Source organism: Pezoporus flaviventris, unplaced genomic scaffold (assembly GCF_033815535.1).
Source record: "Pezoporus flaviventris isolate CSIRO_AGI_PZ_B2104156 unplaced genomic scaffold, CSIRO_AGI_Pfla_v1 ptg000045l, whole genome shotgun sequence".
Taxonomy (NCBI): domain Eukaryota; kingdom Metazoa; phylum Chordata; class Aves; order Psittaciformes; family Psittacidae; genus Pezoporus; species Pezoporus flaviventris.
Window position 1 is genome coordinate 30838448 of NW_026892593.1, and position 17713 is coordinate 30856160.

The window sequence follows — 17713 nt, forward strand, 5'->3', positions numbered from 1 at the left end:
CCTCCCTAATGCTTTAATGGATTTGCCATCTGGAAAATGCTGGAGAAGAGGGGCATGAGCAGAACTTGACATGTATCCTGGAAAGGCTTGTTTTTTCCTGTGTAAGAGTAGAGCCCATCATAGGTTATCAAATCCACTCCTGGAGATGCTAAGGCAGCAGACTAAACTTTGCAGGTTTTTTTGACCCAAAGACTTTGAAAAATGCCAATGACAAACTCAGAGAGGATGCAGTGTTTGTCCTCCTACTCCACCTGCGGTCACTGTTCTGCACAAAATATGAGGGAGAAATGTAAGGGAACATATGTAGGCTTGTTAGAGTTTAAATGATTATCTGTGTGATATGTTAAGGAGAAGCTCAGATCAGACATATGGGGAGACAGCTTAACAGCTCACCACTCAAAACAGATCTGTGTGCTATTTGAAATTCTGTGGGTGCCTGCCTGTGGCATAAGGATGCTGTAAGAACACAACAGGTATGATGTGGCCTCTTCACATGGAAAAGAGACTTTCTTAGTAGGCACCTCTTCTGAGAGGCACAGAGGTACCCATTTGCCAACCTGACACAGTCTCTGGAGAGTTTTGTCAGGGGTGTCATCCAGAAACTACCAAGCCTCAAACAGTCCACTGGCTATTGTCCACTGCTGTTGTTTCATGTGGGTACCACTCATACAGGATTAAAGGGAGGGCAGGGACAGGGGACCTTATAATAGGGGTCTGCTACAGGCCACCTGACCAGGAAGACCAACTAGATGAGGCCCTCTATAGATGGATAGGAGCAGTCTCATGTTCACAAGCCCTGGTCCTCATACAGGACTTCAGCCATTCCAGTATCTGTTGGAGGAACAGCAGAGCAGGGCATAAGCAATCCAGGAGTTTCCTGGACTGTGTTGGTGATAGATGAGCTGAGGATAGGTGCTATCCCGGACCTTGTTCTCACCAACAGAGAGGAGCTGGTGGAAAATGCAAAACTCAAGTGACAACAAAATGATGGTGTTCAAAATCATTAGGGCAGTGGGGAGAGCGCACAGCAGGCACACTACCCTGGGCTGCAGGGGAGCAGACTTTGGCATCTTCAGGGACCTGCTTTGTAGGGAATAAAGCCCTGGCAGGAAGAGGGGTCCGAGAAAGCTGGATAATATTCAAGGATCACCTCCTCTAAGTTCAAGAGCGATGCTTCCTGACAAAGAGGAAGTCAAACAAAGCCTGCATGGATGAACAAGGAGCTCTTGGACAAACTCCAACAGAAAAAGGAAGGCTGCAGAGGGTGGAAACAAGGACAAGGTAGCCTGAGAAGAGCACAGAGAAATTGTCCAAGCAGCCAGGGATAAGGTTAGGAAAGCTAAAGCCCTAATAGCATTAAACCTGGCCAGTGATGTCAAGAGCAACAAGAAAAGCTTCTATAGTTATGCCTATGGTAAAAGGAAGACTAGGGAAAATGTGGTCCCTCTCTGGAAGGAAACTGAAGTCCTGGTTACCTGTAATATGGAGAAAGTTGAGGTACTCAATGACTTTTTTGCCCTGGTTGTCACCAGCAAGAGCTCCAGCCACATTGCTCAAGTTTCAGAAGGAAAAGGCAGGGACTGGGAGAATGAAGAACTACCCACTGTAGGAGAAGATCAGCTTCAAAACCATCTAAGGAGCCTGATGTTGCGCAAGTCCATGGGACCTGATGAGATGCATCTGCGGGTCCTGAGGTGGATGGAGTTGCCAAGCCATTATATATCATATTTCAGAAGTCATGGCAGACTGTGATGTTCCCACCTACTGGAAAAAGGGAAGACCCAGAGAAGTAGAGGCCAGTCAATTTTGCCACCGTACCTGGCAAGATCGTGGAACAGATCCTCCTGGAAGCTATGCCTTAGTATATGCTCTTAGAAAATGAGGACGTGATTGGTGACAGCCAGCATGGCTTCACTAAGGGCAAATCATGCCTGACAGACTTGGTGGCCTTCTGTGACAGGGTTACAGCATTGGTGGATAAAAGAAGAGAGACTGACATCATCTACTTAGACTTGTGCAAGGCATTTGGCAGCCCCGCACAGCATCCTAGTCTCTAAACTAGAGAGACATGAATTTGATGTATGGACCACTCATTGGATAAGGAATTGGCTGGATGGTCACACTCAAAGAGTTGAGGTCAATGGCTTGATGTCGAAAGTGTAGACCGGTGACAAGTGGTGTTTCTCAGGGGTCACTGTGTAACATCTTTGTTGGTGACATGGACAGCGGGATTGAGTTTGCCAATGACACCATGCTGTGTGGTGCAGTTGACACACAGGAGGAAAAGGATGCCATCCAGAGGGACCTTGACAGGCTTGAGAGGTGGGCCCTTGCATACCTAATGAAGTTCAACAAGGCCAAGTGCAAGGTCCTTCACCTGGGTTGAGGCAATCCCAGGCACAGCTACAGGTTGGGCAGAGAACTGGTTGAGAGCAGCCCTAAGGAGAAGGACTTGGGGGTGCTGGTTAACGAGAAGTTCAACATCAGCTGGCAGTGTGCGCTTGCAGCCCAGAAAGCCAACTGTATCCTGGGCCGCATCAAAAGAAGCGTGACCAGCAGGTAGAAGGAGGTGATCCTGCCCCTCTGCTCTGCTCTCATGAGACCCTACCTGCAGTCCTGCGTTCAACACAAGAGAGACATGGATCTGCTTGAGCAGGTCCAGAGAAGGGCCACAAAGATGATCAGGGGGCTGGAGCACCTCTCCTATGAAGACAGGCTGAGAAAGTTGGGCTTGTTCAGCCTGGAGAAGACTGGAGAGACCTTATAGCAGCCTTTCAGTGCCTGAAGGGGGCCTACAAGAAGTCTGGAGAGGAGCATGTAGTGACAGGACAAGGGGTAGTGGCTTTAAACTGACAGAGGGTAGATTATTCTTAGATTAGATTTGAGGAAGCAATTCTTCACTATGAGTGTGGTGAGGCCCTGGGACAAGTTGCCCAGAGAAGTTGTGGCTGCCCCATCCCTGGCAGTGTTCAAGCCCAGACTGGATGGAGCTTGGAGCAACCTGGTCTAGTGGAAGGTGTCCCTGCCCATGGCAGGAGGGTTGGAACGAAATGATCTGTAAAGTCCCTTCCAGTCCAAACCATTCTGGGGTTCTGTGAATGGTATATATGCTTTGATTTCAGTTCTCTCTGGGAAAGAGGATTGTGTTATTCACTTTTGAGTCAAAGGTGAAGACTCACTTCTCAAAGGAAGTAACGGTCAGGCAAGTTCCTCAAATCTCCTAGCCTGCAATCCATCTGGTCTAGGCCAAACTTTTCTTCAGTGGAGGGTAGACCTCTGAATGTTTAGGTATTGCCTTCAAATAAAATGTGGAGGCTGAATTCTCCGTGCCAGTATTTGAAAATTGACTCTGTTGACTTCTGCAACCTCATGACTAATGCAAAGGAAAGGTGACAGGTTGGATTTTTATAAAATGTAAACTTTTTTGAGACATACTTTTCTCTCTGAATTGCTAACCATGTTGTGCAGCTAGAGAAGCTGTGTGTGGGCCTGAAACACATTCACATGAGCTCTTTGAAGCATCTGAATTATGTTATGCCACCTTGCTATGCATCATATTCAGCATTCAGTAAATTCAAGAGCATTTTATTCATGTTTAAAACAGATTTACATGGAGAATACTCTAAACTTTTATACAATGATAAAATAATTCTGATTGGAGATGACTTCTGAAGCATGTGCTCCATCTTCTTTGTCAAAGCAGGGCCAAATTTGAAGTTATATTGCATTGAATCTTGTTCAGTCAAGTTTTCAATATTTCTAAGGATGAAGATACTGCAACCTCCCTGGGCACCAATTCCAGTCTTCAAACACCCACCCGTGAGTTGTGGGTTTTTTCATAGTTATCTATTTGGGATTTCTGTTGTTGCAGTTTGTGTCTGTTGCCTCACATCACCATTTACCTCCAAGAAGAATTCCTCTTTCCTCTCTATACCCTCTTCATAGGTAGCTGAAAACAGCAATGGAGTTTTTTCCCCTTTACCTTGACTTCTAAAAGCTGAACAAATCCATTTCTTTCAGAATGTTCTTGTGACAACCCTGGTGGCCTAGTACCGGGTTCACCCAGTAGGTTGTCTGGGAAGCCCCAGACTGAACACAGTACTATCAATCACAAGTGCCATTTAGAGAGGTACGGTCACCTTCCTTGACTATTGCTAATACACCCTGATATGTAGTTACCCGTCATCGCTGCAAAGGCACACTGGTGGTGCATATTCACTTTGTTGTCTCCCAGGACCCTCAGGCCCTTTCCTGCAAAGTCTCTGTCTCAACGGTAAGCCCTCAGTGTGGGTTTACTCCATTCCAATTGCAGGACTCAGCATATGTTCTTGGCGAACATCAGGAGGTTCCTTTAAGCCAATTTCTCCAGCTTCCTGAGATCCCCCCAAGTGGCAGCCCTGCCCTCCAGCTGTCAACTTATCCCCAACAACCTGGGCAAAAAGAAACAAATCCTTAAAGTCACCAAAAAGCTTATGCCTATCATAACCTCTCTGTAGGTTCTGTATATATATAGAACCATATAATACCTGAAGTTGGAAGGGACTCATAAAGACCAGGAAGTCCAACTCTCTGCTCCTGGCAGGAGTACCTAAAGCTAAAACATATGACCAAGAGCATTGTCCAGATGATCCTTGAACTCTGACAGGCTTGGTGTCGTGACCACTTCCATGAGGATCCTCTTCAGTGACTGACCATCCTCTCCTTGAAGAACTTTCCCTAATGTCCAATCTGAACTTTCCGTGATGCAATTTCATTCCATTTCCTTGTGTCCTATTTTTGCCTTTATAGCTGCTTTTTACAGAACTGTAAAAAAATTCCCCTTGAAATAAAGAAAAAGTTTGCTGTGAAGACTGGTTCTGGCTCTTGAGTACTTGAGCAGAGGTTATATTATACGGTGCAGCTGGAAGCATATCCTGTGGAAGTACATTGGCTCAATATGTATACACATTTCCTGACCATAAAAATTATTTCTGTTGCAGGCCCTTTTTTTGCTTCTTTTGCAGAACATGGAAATACTTGGAGCTCTGCCTCATAGAGATATGGAATTTATTTCTACAGAACTCTTACTTTCTTGTAGCTTGTATGTACCTTACCTTGCTTGCTTGCTTGAAGGTTTGTTTCCTGTTCTTTCCGTGCTCTGAATAAAAGCAATGGGAGAATTCCCAAAAACTTTTGTGATAGAAGAAGTAGGTCTAATGTGAGAGGAATGTGCTATTTCTGCAGGCCTGAACTTCTCTGTCGTATTGTCTCAGATGTGCTGAATATCCACAGGTGTGAACTCCGCTGCCAAGTGGGTTTAGAAAGTGTGTCAGAATAGGTGTCTGACATTATGGGGATGAGGCTGTATCTGCAGGGGAAAGAACAGTTCTGAAGGAAGAATTGGTTGATTTTCCCTAGTACTCCCCCCCAAAAAACCAGTTGGAGTCTTACTTTTTTCACATGATTCTGCTTAGGAAGATCACGGTGTCATGTGGTGATCAATGGAGATATTCTTACCTCTTCAGAAGTACTGTGCAATGTTTAATAAGCATGAAGAAGCTCTTTATCTCTGGAGGAAAGCCCTTCAGAAGCACAGTGCCTAAGGCATCATAGTGATGTGGAAGACAAAATGCCACTTATGAAAACTTCAAGCCTACTTCCTGCATCTCCCATCTGCTCCTGCAGCAGCCCCCAGCATTTCTAGGCTTATCAGAGCTGACAAAAGCAGAGCCATGGGTGCTCTTTGCACCAGTTTGCAAGCAGGAGCACCAAGTGCATTTAAAAATAAATAAATACCAGCAATACTTGGAGGGATTTGTTTCTTCTGCTATACCTGATTTCTACTGCACCATCCTCTAGTCAACATTAATTTCACACGTGGATTTCCTTTTGGGACATTTCTAGGACTGAAGTTCAGAGAGAGTATCTCTAGTAGGACATGGTTAGTGTGATGGTCCAATTCAGTCCCCCACAGAGCCAGGTAGTTTCACTGAAGGCTGCAGGCCCCAAAAGCGAAATCCACAAAATGGTATCAGTGACAAATTTCCATGTATTTCATTCTCAAGCACAAAATTTAGGGCAAATTGTTCTTTTTCCCTTGCTGTCCTAACCACAAGGTGACAAAAACCTGGAAGTATTTTTGCTTTGACAGGCTGTAGGGACTTACAGCTGGATCCACCTTTCATGGCACAGTGCCTTTCATCTGCAGGTCTTCCTCTGAGCATTGCCTATGTCAGAGGGGGGCTGAGGGCATGGGAGGAGCAAGCAGACATCCAAGGTTTCTTTTAGACTACGGTGAAACTAGGGATAAAACTGTTGCATGCACGGGTTTCATGCTGATATGACACATGGACATGGGTCTGGGGTGGCAGGTAGGAATTGCAGCCAGAAGTTGTCTACCTCTCCCAAATTCAGTGCACATGGAAAACTACCTAACTACCTTCGCTCTTGGTCATGCTGAGTGGCTAAAACCCTATGCTTTTATGGATCTGAGAGCTAGAGATTCCTATCACCAGCAGGACTTAATCTAGAAGGTATTTTCAGAGCACAAGTATTGTACTGAAGCAGGATGGGCTTTAACAAAGCAGGGGCTGGAACCCAGGTGTCCCATTCTCCAGCAGAGCCTCTTCCTCCTGCTTGTGCAGACTCATCCTTTCTGCCCTTTCCCATAAGTACTAAGGAGAAAATGGAGCACTGCCACCACCCTGTCCTCCCTCAAAAACATGCTGCATAGCGGAGTGGGGAAAGCATTCATGGCAGAAAAGTGGGTTCGTATTCCGGCTCACAGTGGAGGACTAGTAACTGCAACATCCTGAGCTGCGTGAGCAGCCTTGAATTAGGTACCTAGGCAGGAGAAAGGCCCTAAGGGATCTTAATTGACTGGCAATCCCAATAAGAGATGTCACATAATCTTATAACTGCTTGCAATCTATATAAATACAAATAAATAGATACTTGAATGTAAGCTGTCCATAAGCCTGTAGGAATTTCATGTTTGCTAAAATACACAGAATTACTTTTTCTACAAAAACCTATCTGCAAGTATCCTGAAAATAAACTTCTGATTTCACTATAAGCGTCATCATCATCATCATAATCATCACAGTCATCACAATTTTGCTTCTACAGCCTCTACTTACTTTCCATTATCTGTTCCTTTTTAATGCCTGTAGCTAAATCTGCTAATAATGGGATGGAATAGGGATTAGCTTGTTTATGTGCTCCCATTGGCAGCTTTTCATAGGGGAGGTGGAGCAGAATGATTATATCCTCTCTGGGATTCCTTTGCCCTGGCTCCTGTGAAAGAACATCTTGCCCTGATGAGGATGTGAGATGCTTCAAAACCTCAGTGATGGCAACAATTTTTCTAGCAGTCTCAGCAAAACCCCCTGAAAGTAATCAAATAGGTTGCAATGCAGAGACCATGGGAAAATGAGCAGATAAAAGGACATGTGGGTATTTGTAGGTGCTTGGAGTTATGGGACAGCAATAACAGCTTGGCTGAGCACAGGCACGTATGTTTCAACTGCCTCGGCATTTTGGAATTCGTATTTCAGAATAATGGGCTTGTCTTGTGCCTGAGTTAAGAGTGGGTTAAGCACGCAGGGAAGTGATTTGTATATGCCAAGCGGTGGGGAATTTCTGAGTAACCTGCTAGCTGCCTTCTCTGCAGACACTCCTTAAATGGGGCTGTTTCAAGAGCAAGCGGGATGGGTGGGCAAAGGGCTTCATCTGCTGACAGCAGCTCAGGAGCACATGGCAGACATGAAGAAGGATCCTTCCCCTACATCTGGGCTGTGGCTCCTGCTGCACAAGGTTTCCTGCAGCTCAGGAGAGCCAGGCACCGGCTTTCAACTGTGTATTGGCCAGGGTCTTTCCTGCAGCACGGGTGAGCCTTAACCATCAGACCTGCTCAAACTGAGGCAGTGCTGCCTTTTTTCTTATTTTTTTTAATTTACTTTTATTGATTTATTTACTTAACTATTAATTAAATGAGCAGTTCTGACAGAACTTCAAGGTTTAGAATGTCAGCCTGTGTGTACAAAATCCCAGCTGCCTTACATAGCAGTTGTTCTCAGCCAGCCGTTCTGAGGAAGGAAGTGGGGTTTTTGAGCAAGTTGTCAAAACCCCAGCACTCCTAGACTTCAGGCTGAGTTTACCTCAGAAATCATATATACTATATATATTATATTATATTATATAGATAAAATATATAATATATATTATATAATGTATATTATATATTATAAATTATATGTTATATATACATATACATTTATACTTTCAGAAATCATAATCCCGGCATCTTCTGTAAGCAGGAAAGCTGCTTCCCCCTTCATTCTGTTTCTTTTCAGCATTGCTCATGAGGTGCCTGGGCCCTTCATAGTTAGCCTGGCTATTTGCTTTCCCAAACACGTGACATTCTGATATTAATATGCTGTCATTCAGATTGCTACAACTAATATGCAGACTCTTGTCGATAGCCAAAGAAAGACAAATAAGTAAGACAAAAGCAAGTATTTAGAATTAGTTGGCACTTCCAAAAGTCTTAGGAAAAGGTAAAAGTGTGTATGTAAATATTTGCTAAGTTGTGTTAAGAGTGAAAAAAAGAGCTCTCCTGGTTTAGTTGTGTAATAAGATACTGTAAATTTTGTCCTTTCTTCTACAGTGCCCTTCAAAGCTCTTTTGTTACAGTTCTGCTGCATTTTCTGCAAAGACCAGTCAGTATTGTGGGACCTAAACAATTTTTAGCTTAGATAAGCGCATAGTTTCCCCCCTCAACCACTTGTTTTATAACTTGATCTCTCTCTTTTATTAATGCTCATGACAGCTTTATTTAAATGGATTCTTCCTCACCTTGTTTTATTTAATGAAGGGGTTTTGGCTTCATTTGTCTTTGGTTTTTAGTTTCTATTTTATGGACTAGTAGTTATAGCTCTTAACAGTCTTCTGCAGGGTGAACGTAAGAATAATAATGATGATAACAGTGATAATCATAGAATCATAGAATAGTTCGGATTGGAGAGGAACTTGAGATCATCCAGTTCCAACCCCCCCTGCCATGGGCAGGGACACCTCACACTAAACCATGACACCCAAGGCTCTGTCCAACCTGGTCTTGAACACCGCCAGGGATGGAGCATTCACAACTTCCCTGGGCAACCCATTCCAGTGCCTCACCACCCTTACAGTAAAGAACTTCCTCCTTATAATGATAATAATGATACTATCACTACTACTAATAATAATAATGTAGTAAAATGATATTTTTTCATGCTTCTTTCTAAAATAGATTGTCCAAAGCACAAAAATGTGACAGTTATATCTGCTCCATTTCTCCCAATTTGAACTGAATTAGCAATTAAATCCAGGACTTCATTCAGTACTACAGTGCTGCCAGCCAAGGGGCAGACACGTAAGAGAGCTTTAGCATTATGCTAGTTACAGCTATCCTATGTATGGTGACACTGAGGAGCTTCAGTGGTTGGGAATGGAGCCTGTTTCAGTTGTGTTGCAGCACACCCATCGCGCTGATGTAAAGGTCTTCTGAGATAGCAGAAACTGTGGCTTCTTCAGAAGTCCTAAAAAAGAATAGACTGGAGCCCTGAAATCAGCCTGAACAGGATGCATCAGGGAGCAGTCGGTTCAGCTCTGGAGCAGGCTGGTGGGGAAAAGTGCAATCAGGACTGCCTGAACATCTCTGCTTCCGTGGCAGAGGCAGCCGCGGGAACTTGCCACAACAATAGGCAATCTGCACGAGCTTCTCCTTGCTCCAGCTGATGGATCTGAAAATCAGATTAACCTTTGACTGTTATGGGTCATGGCCTTTCAACTATTGTGTGCAACAACCTGAGAAACTGGATGGAAAAGATACTTTTTAACAGCTTCAAAGAAATGAAGCAAGCATCATAATTTTCGACCGAGTAACTGACAGACAATAAATATGCTGACCTTCTGGAAATATAATTATTTGTGATTGAACATCTGTGTTTACAATTATGTTTTTTAAATATAAATCAATGCTTCCTATGGAGGTGCAGCGCCTTTTGAGAGTGATACATGCACCTCACATACATTTCAGTAACGAGAGTAAATAGTTAGAATGCCATAGCTCAATGCTGGTTATTGCTAATAATTTCTCATCTTAGCAGCTGAAAACAGTTCTCACCGTGGTGCAAGGGAATTCCCTTTGCTCTGTGTTTTCAGACTCCTTTTCCCTGCACTGCACCCTTGCCTGGAGCCCTGCCTGAAGCCAAGGTCTTGCTGCCCATGGCCAACACAACAGCCCTTTGCAAACCCCATGGCCTTTGAGTCTGCGGTGAGGTTGTGGTACCCCATTGCTGGTCCAAAACTTGTCACCTGTAAAACTTGTCACTTGTAAAACAGACCTGGTCTCCCTGAAGACAAGAGTAAAGCAACTCTACTGCTGCCTGGTGCCTTCCCCTCACTAAGCACAGCATGGGGCTGACAGTGAAGGTGGTAGGGCAGTTCTGGGGACTGCTCAGCCCAGGCTCAGCAGCTCCAGCCTTCAGCCAGCCACCTTCCTGTGCCAGAAAACAGGAACTGTGGTGACAGCTACATTCGCTTGTTCTTTGTCCTTTGTGCTTGTGCTTTGCTCTCCCTTAAATCTGATGAAGCCTGAAGCTCGAAGCTGATGGGAAAGGCCTGTGTAAACTGCATTGGAAGCATTTAAAAATGCTGATAAGCAAGTATGTCTCTGCCCTGTTGGCAGCTACATTGGTGTAGTGGGGTTTCCAGGATGAAGTTGTTTGAGAGAGAAGTTTCTCGGGAAGGTTTGATCTGTCAATGCTTTCAGTCACAACCAGCCACTCCCTGAAGTTTAAGCAAACATGCTTAAGGAAAACAGTGCAAGCACTGTGCCGCTCCGTTCCCTGGGTTGTTTGCATGTGCTGCTCATGGGAGGGGTTGTGACATGGCTCACGTGTACAATTATTGTTTTATTCTAGATGCCCTAAAGCCATTTGGTGGGAGCCCACATCCAGGCTTCTTTTAACAAGGGACTGAAACTGGTCTTTGGCACTGCAGTATGCTGAGCTTGCTGCCCTTCACTGAGAGCACGCAGGGCCTCAGCCAAAGACATCAGCGACCATGCCCTAGGAGTTTCATGTGGTACCAGAAATCCTTCTAAGGTTGGAAAGAGGCAACAGTGTCCCTATGGGGTCACAAGTCCAAACCCTTCCTGGGAAAGGAGTGAGATGTTCAAGACATGATAAGAAATGTTTTGTAGGTGGTACTAGCTACCCCATAGGGAAGAGTTTCTGAAATTTTAAGATGGGGCAGCAGAGGGTTGAAGGAAGACAGGAATAAAAGAGGTGTGTGGGTGAGGTGGGAAAAGGCATCCAGGAATCATGAAGATGTCAATAAAGTAATACAGATTATGATATTTTTGGACTATAATCATAGTAATACTATTATTAGTTCCATAATAATGCTGCAGCAAAGACTCTGGTCCTAGGTGAAAATGAAGTTTGAAAACTATTGATTTAATGAATAAAGAGTAATTTGGTAGTAAGTGCTATTGATGTAAAACACATGGTTTGTAATTTTATAGCCATGTATTAAGCATTGTTATGGATGCTTTGCTGCAGGAAATTCATACCCATTTAAGCTATGTTGTTGTTGTTGTTAAGCTATGTTGTTGTTGTTGTTAAGCTTGATGTTGTTGTTCTGCACAACACAGCCATGAGAGCTTCAGAGCAGCTAAGGGTTTACAACTTGTTCCCAACTGCTCCTGAAGCTGCCAAGGAAAGCAAACCTGGTTTTTTGAAAGCGAGTTCTTCCATTTGGCTCCTGTCACGGCCACTTTTTAGCTTCAGCAGAATCTGTGTGTGCTTAGCAGCTCTGAGAAACCCTGCATTGTCCACAGCTGCACTCAGTATCTGGAGTTAAGCACTTTGCTTTGATCTTCTGACTAAACAGCCATTTCTATGAAAGGTCCTGATGATTGTAATTCACCAAAACCAGGGGCTGGTATTGCTGCCTCCAACACTCACCTTTTCCTGCCACGACAGAGGTGCCAGAGGAAATATCCAGCATTATTCTTGAGGATCTCCCCACTACCTGTGCTGAAGCCCAGGCTGTCGCATCTTCCAAGTTAAACTGAAGCGCTCTCAGCTAGGGCACCACAATGAAATCATGCCACAGATGCTGAGCCAGCGCAGGCTCTCTGTGACAGAGAACATGAGATCCTTGCAGCTTGCTCTCCTCAGGTTTGTGAGCAGTTACCTTTTGCAGAAACGCAATGCCCAGTACATTTTGTATGAATCATGTGTGTTCTTCCTATCCAGCCTCTTCCAAACAAGTTCTCAGTGTCTCTGTATATCACTTCTAGCCAGCCACTGAGTAGTTGTGTGAGCTCAGAATGCTCTTAATAAAATAGAGATTAATTCCATAACAACAACAAAACTTATATGCAAAACTGTGCATTTATGACAGAGAGATACTTTATGTGAATCTCCTTCAGGGTGGTGGGTCTGTGATACTTTTTCATGTACATCTCTTCAGACTGTTTTCCTTTAGTAGAAATAAAACAAAAATTTGAAAATAGCCGGAAGGTAAAGTATTATTGCATTTTAAATTTGAATATATTCTTCTGGTTGCTTTCATAAATACCATTAATGCCAAAAGGAATTCTGAAGCATCAATGTAATCATATGATTCACACTAAAATTCAATCTGAATAGCAATGTTTTAATGTGGTATAAGGAAGAAAAAAAGGCTGCCCAAGGCTGGCAGCTTCTTCTTATCCAGTACAAAGGAAGAATTCTCTCTGCAGGAAAGTTAAACTAGCTGTATTATGCACATGCGTTCACGTGCTTTCATGCATAGTTCATTTAAAACACCTTAAGCTTTTATAGGTGGTGTATGACACTGTAGCATACATAGATTCAAGTGTCAGGAGGTTTCCAGTCTGAGCAATATGAATGAGTCTGCCCCGGTCAGAAGAAGTGATGTCTGCATGCACACATCCTGACCCTGCACTGAAGGAGCTGCTTCCCAGGCTGCCTGTGGCCCCTTGCTCCGGTGCAGGGGGACAGGGCTGCACCCCAGTGCTGCCTCTTGCCAGGCAGCGTGGAGATGCCCATTCAGTGGGTAAGTGACCAGTTCAGGTGCTGTTCTGGTGTCTTGGAGAGAGCTTGCTCTTGAATAAGCAGCCCGATTCACCGCTAATTGGATGTGATTTACATCCAGCAATGCAAGTGGACTGATACATCGTGCATGATGTTTTGATTTTCCCTAGTGTCATTGCCAGCAAAGCAGTACAATATCCAGAGCAGGTTACCACAAGTGTGGGCTCTGATGAAAGCCAGAGCTGTTGCACTGCAGAAAACATTGAGTCCACTCCCAGCTCCCTGTAGCCCCTATGCTGCTTCTTCTCTTCCAATTCAAAGTTACAGGCATGATAGCATCGCCCAGTGTGGAAAGCAAGCAACTCAGCTGTAATTACAGTTGCACAAGGCTCGGCACAACCATCACTCACATAGCTGGCTGGACCCAGGAGCACCCATGCCACCAGCCCCGAGGATGAATCCTGATGCCCACAGTCTGCCTGGGAGCAGCTCATGGCAAAGGCAGTGTAAAGGAGCTGCCGTTTCCCATCCTACACACCTGAGCTGTGTCCCCATCCATCCCCTGCAGGGCTCGCTGAAGGTCCTCCCATGCGTGAGAACTTCAGCCCTAGTTTCACACGACGCTGACACTGATATCCATACTCAGGCTTAACTGTCTTAAAAACGTGTGTCTCAGCACTCTGCTGAGGTTTTACAGAGCACTGTTAACTCCATATGTGTTTTTGTCTCCCTACTTTATATTTCTTTGTTTTATCTGCTGGCATCCTTAGAGTGTTAGAAGTTGCATTTAACCTTGTTTTTATTCCCATTTCTATTTTTAATTGAAGCATACTAGGACTGTTTCTATTTTAAATTGAAGCATTTTGTGCACAAGTCATATTTTGCTTCCAACGTTTCCTTATGGGTAAATATTTGTGTTGGAATTCCTAAATGATAATACAACAACAGATGAATGAGCTGAGGTACAGCAACTTCTGTTGTGGAAGGAAGTTTAATGATATCCTCAATATCTTGTAATTCAAACTACTTTATATCCCAGGCAATAGAAAGAATACCAGCAATACATTGCATATATATATAATAGATTTAGCCTTTCTTTTTTTGCCCCAAATGTTTATGCGTATATCATTATTTCCTCTAATTTGCTTGGTGAAATCTCTTGAATTGTTTTATTTTGCAAATTGCCTGTTCTCATAGAGTGAATGATAAGAGTTCTCAGGCTGAAACATCAACTTCTCACACTCTGCTGAGTAGCTGACATTGCTATCACAATTACTGTTTATTGCCTGGGTGAGTGTGTACTTAACTTGCGGCAGGACAAGCGTGATTTAGCAGACTGAAGAGAACATCAGTGTCTATATACAATGTTTTTCATTATTTTTCCTAAATCTGTTGTAATTTCTGTTGGGGACTGCTATATTCATACAAAAGGACTATAAAAATGGCCTGAAGTAGTCTTTTCCCTACAGACTTGACTTTGAAATGAATGCAGCCTGGTAAAATCTGGCCATCACCTTTCAGTGATTATTAGGAAATAAAATACATTTTCTTGAAGTGCTTAAAATGTATTCCTTTTGGTCATCAGGGTATGGTAGTAAACGCTACTGTCAAGTGAATAATTCAAAACAAACCAGAAGCTTTTGCAATGTTAACTAAAAGCTACTAGAAGCTATTGCCTCTGCCTAAATAGAGCGGTAACAAAGAAATCTAGAAATACCTTTGATTCAAACTCCTCTTTATCCCTTCAAAACAAAATCTACTGAATGGGATAGCTGCTTTTTTATACATCTCCCTTTCAGCAGAGATACTGAATGCATCCTCATTTTCTGTTCTTCCAATACTCATTCTGAAAAGGAAAAATACAGAACGGGTGGGTTTAATACATGAGAGACAGATAATATTGCATGGTTGTGATCCAGCGCACCGAGGTCCTTAATATAGCTGGGACTTGACTTGATAATGGAGATACAGTAAATGATAAAGAAAAGAACAGCACTTTTACTTCAATATCTCCATGAAAATAATACTGTATATTGCCACAGAGGTAGCAATATAGCTGCATTATTTCTTTTCTGCAGAAAAACTCTGGATAAACAGCTGCCATTGATAAACCACACCGTTTTCTCCTAGACCAATAAAGATATTAGGAGGCCAAGATTTTGTATCTGACAAACCTACTTCTGTAATCTGTTTCAAATAATAACATTATAACAGTACTGAGCGTATGCCTATCTGAAAGATGTTAACAATTTCTTTGGAAGCAAAATATGAAGTAAAAGAGCAGCTGCCTGAAAAGAGTGTAATTTATCTTCTGTACATGGGAATTAAAGGCAATGTTGGGGCTGTTACAAGCATTTTGATGCATTAAATTGAAAGTTGTTTATAATGGGATGAGTGGGATGGAATTGTATACTGAAAACTTCCTGTATTTATTTGTTTATTTAAACTGTGCTTTTCAGATGCCTTTATTAGGGCTGTCTAAGTCTTTTATATTACCTCCTTTTTTGCTTGATTTTCTCTGAGAAATTTAAACAGATTCAGCTGTGCTTTCTGTCTGATCTCTACTTCACGCTGAATTTTAATGTCAGATGTGATTTCCGAAAGTTCACATGTAAGTGAATGGAATGCTGGGAACAGGAGGCAGATTTCTCAATACCTAATATATTTTCCACTATAAAGTACTTATAGCATCCCTCCAGCTCAGAAAAAGAATATGAGAGTTGGCAAGGGGTTCGGTCCTAGATTCAATAATCTTCTGTTATTTCTTCTGGGAAAACCTGTTTGCATTAAACCCCAGAAAATCTTAAGCTTTACAGATTCTCCAGCACTTTTTCAATGCAGATGGAAACTACAGCAGCCTTAAACTTACTTTCCATTTACGCTGAGTGCCTGAATCTGCTTGCAGACATCAGCAAGCAAGAAAGTGCCAACCTGGCGCTGAACACTGCCAGGGATGGGGCAGCCACAGCTTCTCTGAGCACCCTGTGCCAGTGCCTCACCACCCTCATAGTAAATAATTTCTTCCTAATGTCTAATCTAAACCTCTCCTCCTGTCAGTTTAAAGCCTTTCCCCCTTGTCTGTCACTACATGTCCTTGTAAAAAGTCTCTTACCAGATTTTTTGTAGCCCCCACTTTAGGCATGGGAAGCTGCTCTAACATCTCCCCGAAGCTTTCTCTCCTCCAGGCTGAACAACTCCAACTCTTTCAGCCTGCCTTCATATGAGAGATGCCTCAGCTCCCTGATCTTCTTCATGGCCTCCTCTGGACTTGCTCAAGTAGGTCCACATCCCTCTTGTGTTGGAGGCCCCAGAATGACTCCGTGTGATATTTCTATCACTCCCTGTTTTGCATCATGTGTTTAGGTATGTATTTAATAGCTATAGTAAGTATTCCTTCATCACAGTCCTACACAAGGGTGCAAGCCAAATTGGCTGTTTGGCTGTTACGGTGATGGAGGTAATTTGCTTGCTTTCCTATTAGATGAAAGTGGTATATCTTTCCCTCCATATGCAAGTAAACTGCACTTGCTGCCAGAAGAATAAGAGCACATTAAAAAAATAACTTGATGGTAATACTGATTAATGAACACTTGGAATAGTGTGGTTGAAGACTTAAATTTATTATAATGCTGATTGCTGTGCAGTGCGTACATGCTATCGTAATCCATGACTGTAACCAAACTATTAGAAACACCAAGAGTTAGCACAATGGAGCTACAAGTGGGTGTCTGGATCACGCCAACAGCACAACATGTTGTAGTCATAATTTTCTTTCCCTAATGACACTAAAATAATGATAAACTTAGGGTCAAATGGGTTGAAATGATGAACCAAGAACGGTTCGAGAGAACCTGCATTTCCTATGTAACATCAAACGGCTGACTTTTGGAGTGTGCTGTTTAACTAGCTTGTTAACCAGCTCTTTCCAGGTTTTAATCAGTTTCTAGATAGTTCCGTGAAAGTTTGGGATTGAACCTTCCCCAAAATCATCAGTCTTATAGGTAAAGTGTATGAAAAGACCAAAAAGAAGATAAAATTCAGACTAGAAAGCAAAGACAGATTAAAAAGAAAAGGTACAGCATTTTAAAAAGTAGAAGCACTGAAGAAATACACTCTGTCAGCCTCTGTAAGTGACCTATCTGAGCTTACAATGCAGGACTAGGGAGGGAAACAAGCACTTGATCTCCTCCCTCTTTGTCTTCAAGAGAGGTTTTGAAGCCTTTCATCCTGCAGGTCTCTCATACCTGCAGTCAGGATGTGCTGCTGAGAAACCTACGAGGAGGAGAAGGCCTCTTGGGTCAACCAACTGGCATGGGGAGGTGAGGGCCAATGGTACAGAGCTGAACAGACAAAAATGTGAATTCTTGTCTGACTTTGTGAGAATTGGCTTTTCTTTGCTACCTGTTACCAGTTTTATTCAGTTGTGTCTCCAAACAGTGTCTCAGCTGGAAATTCAGATGCCAAAGATCCCTATTTAGGATGTCTGAAGAGCATTCCTAGACATAGTGTGGCATCTGGATCAAGCTCTGCTCTCACAGCGAGGGTGTTGGCAGCCCAAGTGAGATGCGAGCTGCAGGTTACACAGCTCTGCTGCTGTATCAGTCACATGGGATTGATGTCAGGCTTCATCCTGCTCAGAGGAC

At 43.2% G+C, this 17713-nt stretch overlaps 1 long non-coding RNA gene across 1 annotated transcript in view; it reads right to left on the minus strand.

Moving 5' to 3' along the window:
- Positions 1-3569: 3569 nt before the first annotated feature.
- LOC133276700 (uncharacterized) overlaps positions 3570-17713 on the minus strand; it is a 45938-nt gene continuing 31794 nt past the window's right edge. The window contains exon 2 of the long non-coding RNA XR_009745969.1: positions 3570-5347. This is a non-coding gene — a long non-coding RNA (uncharacterized LOC133276700). The remainder of the gene's footprint in view (positions 5348-17713) is intronic.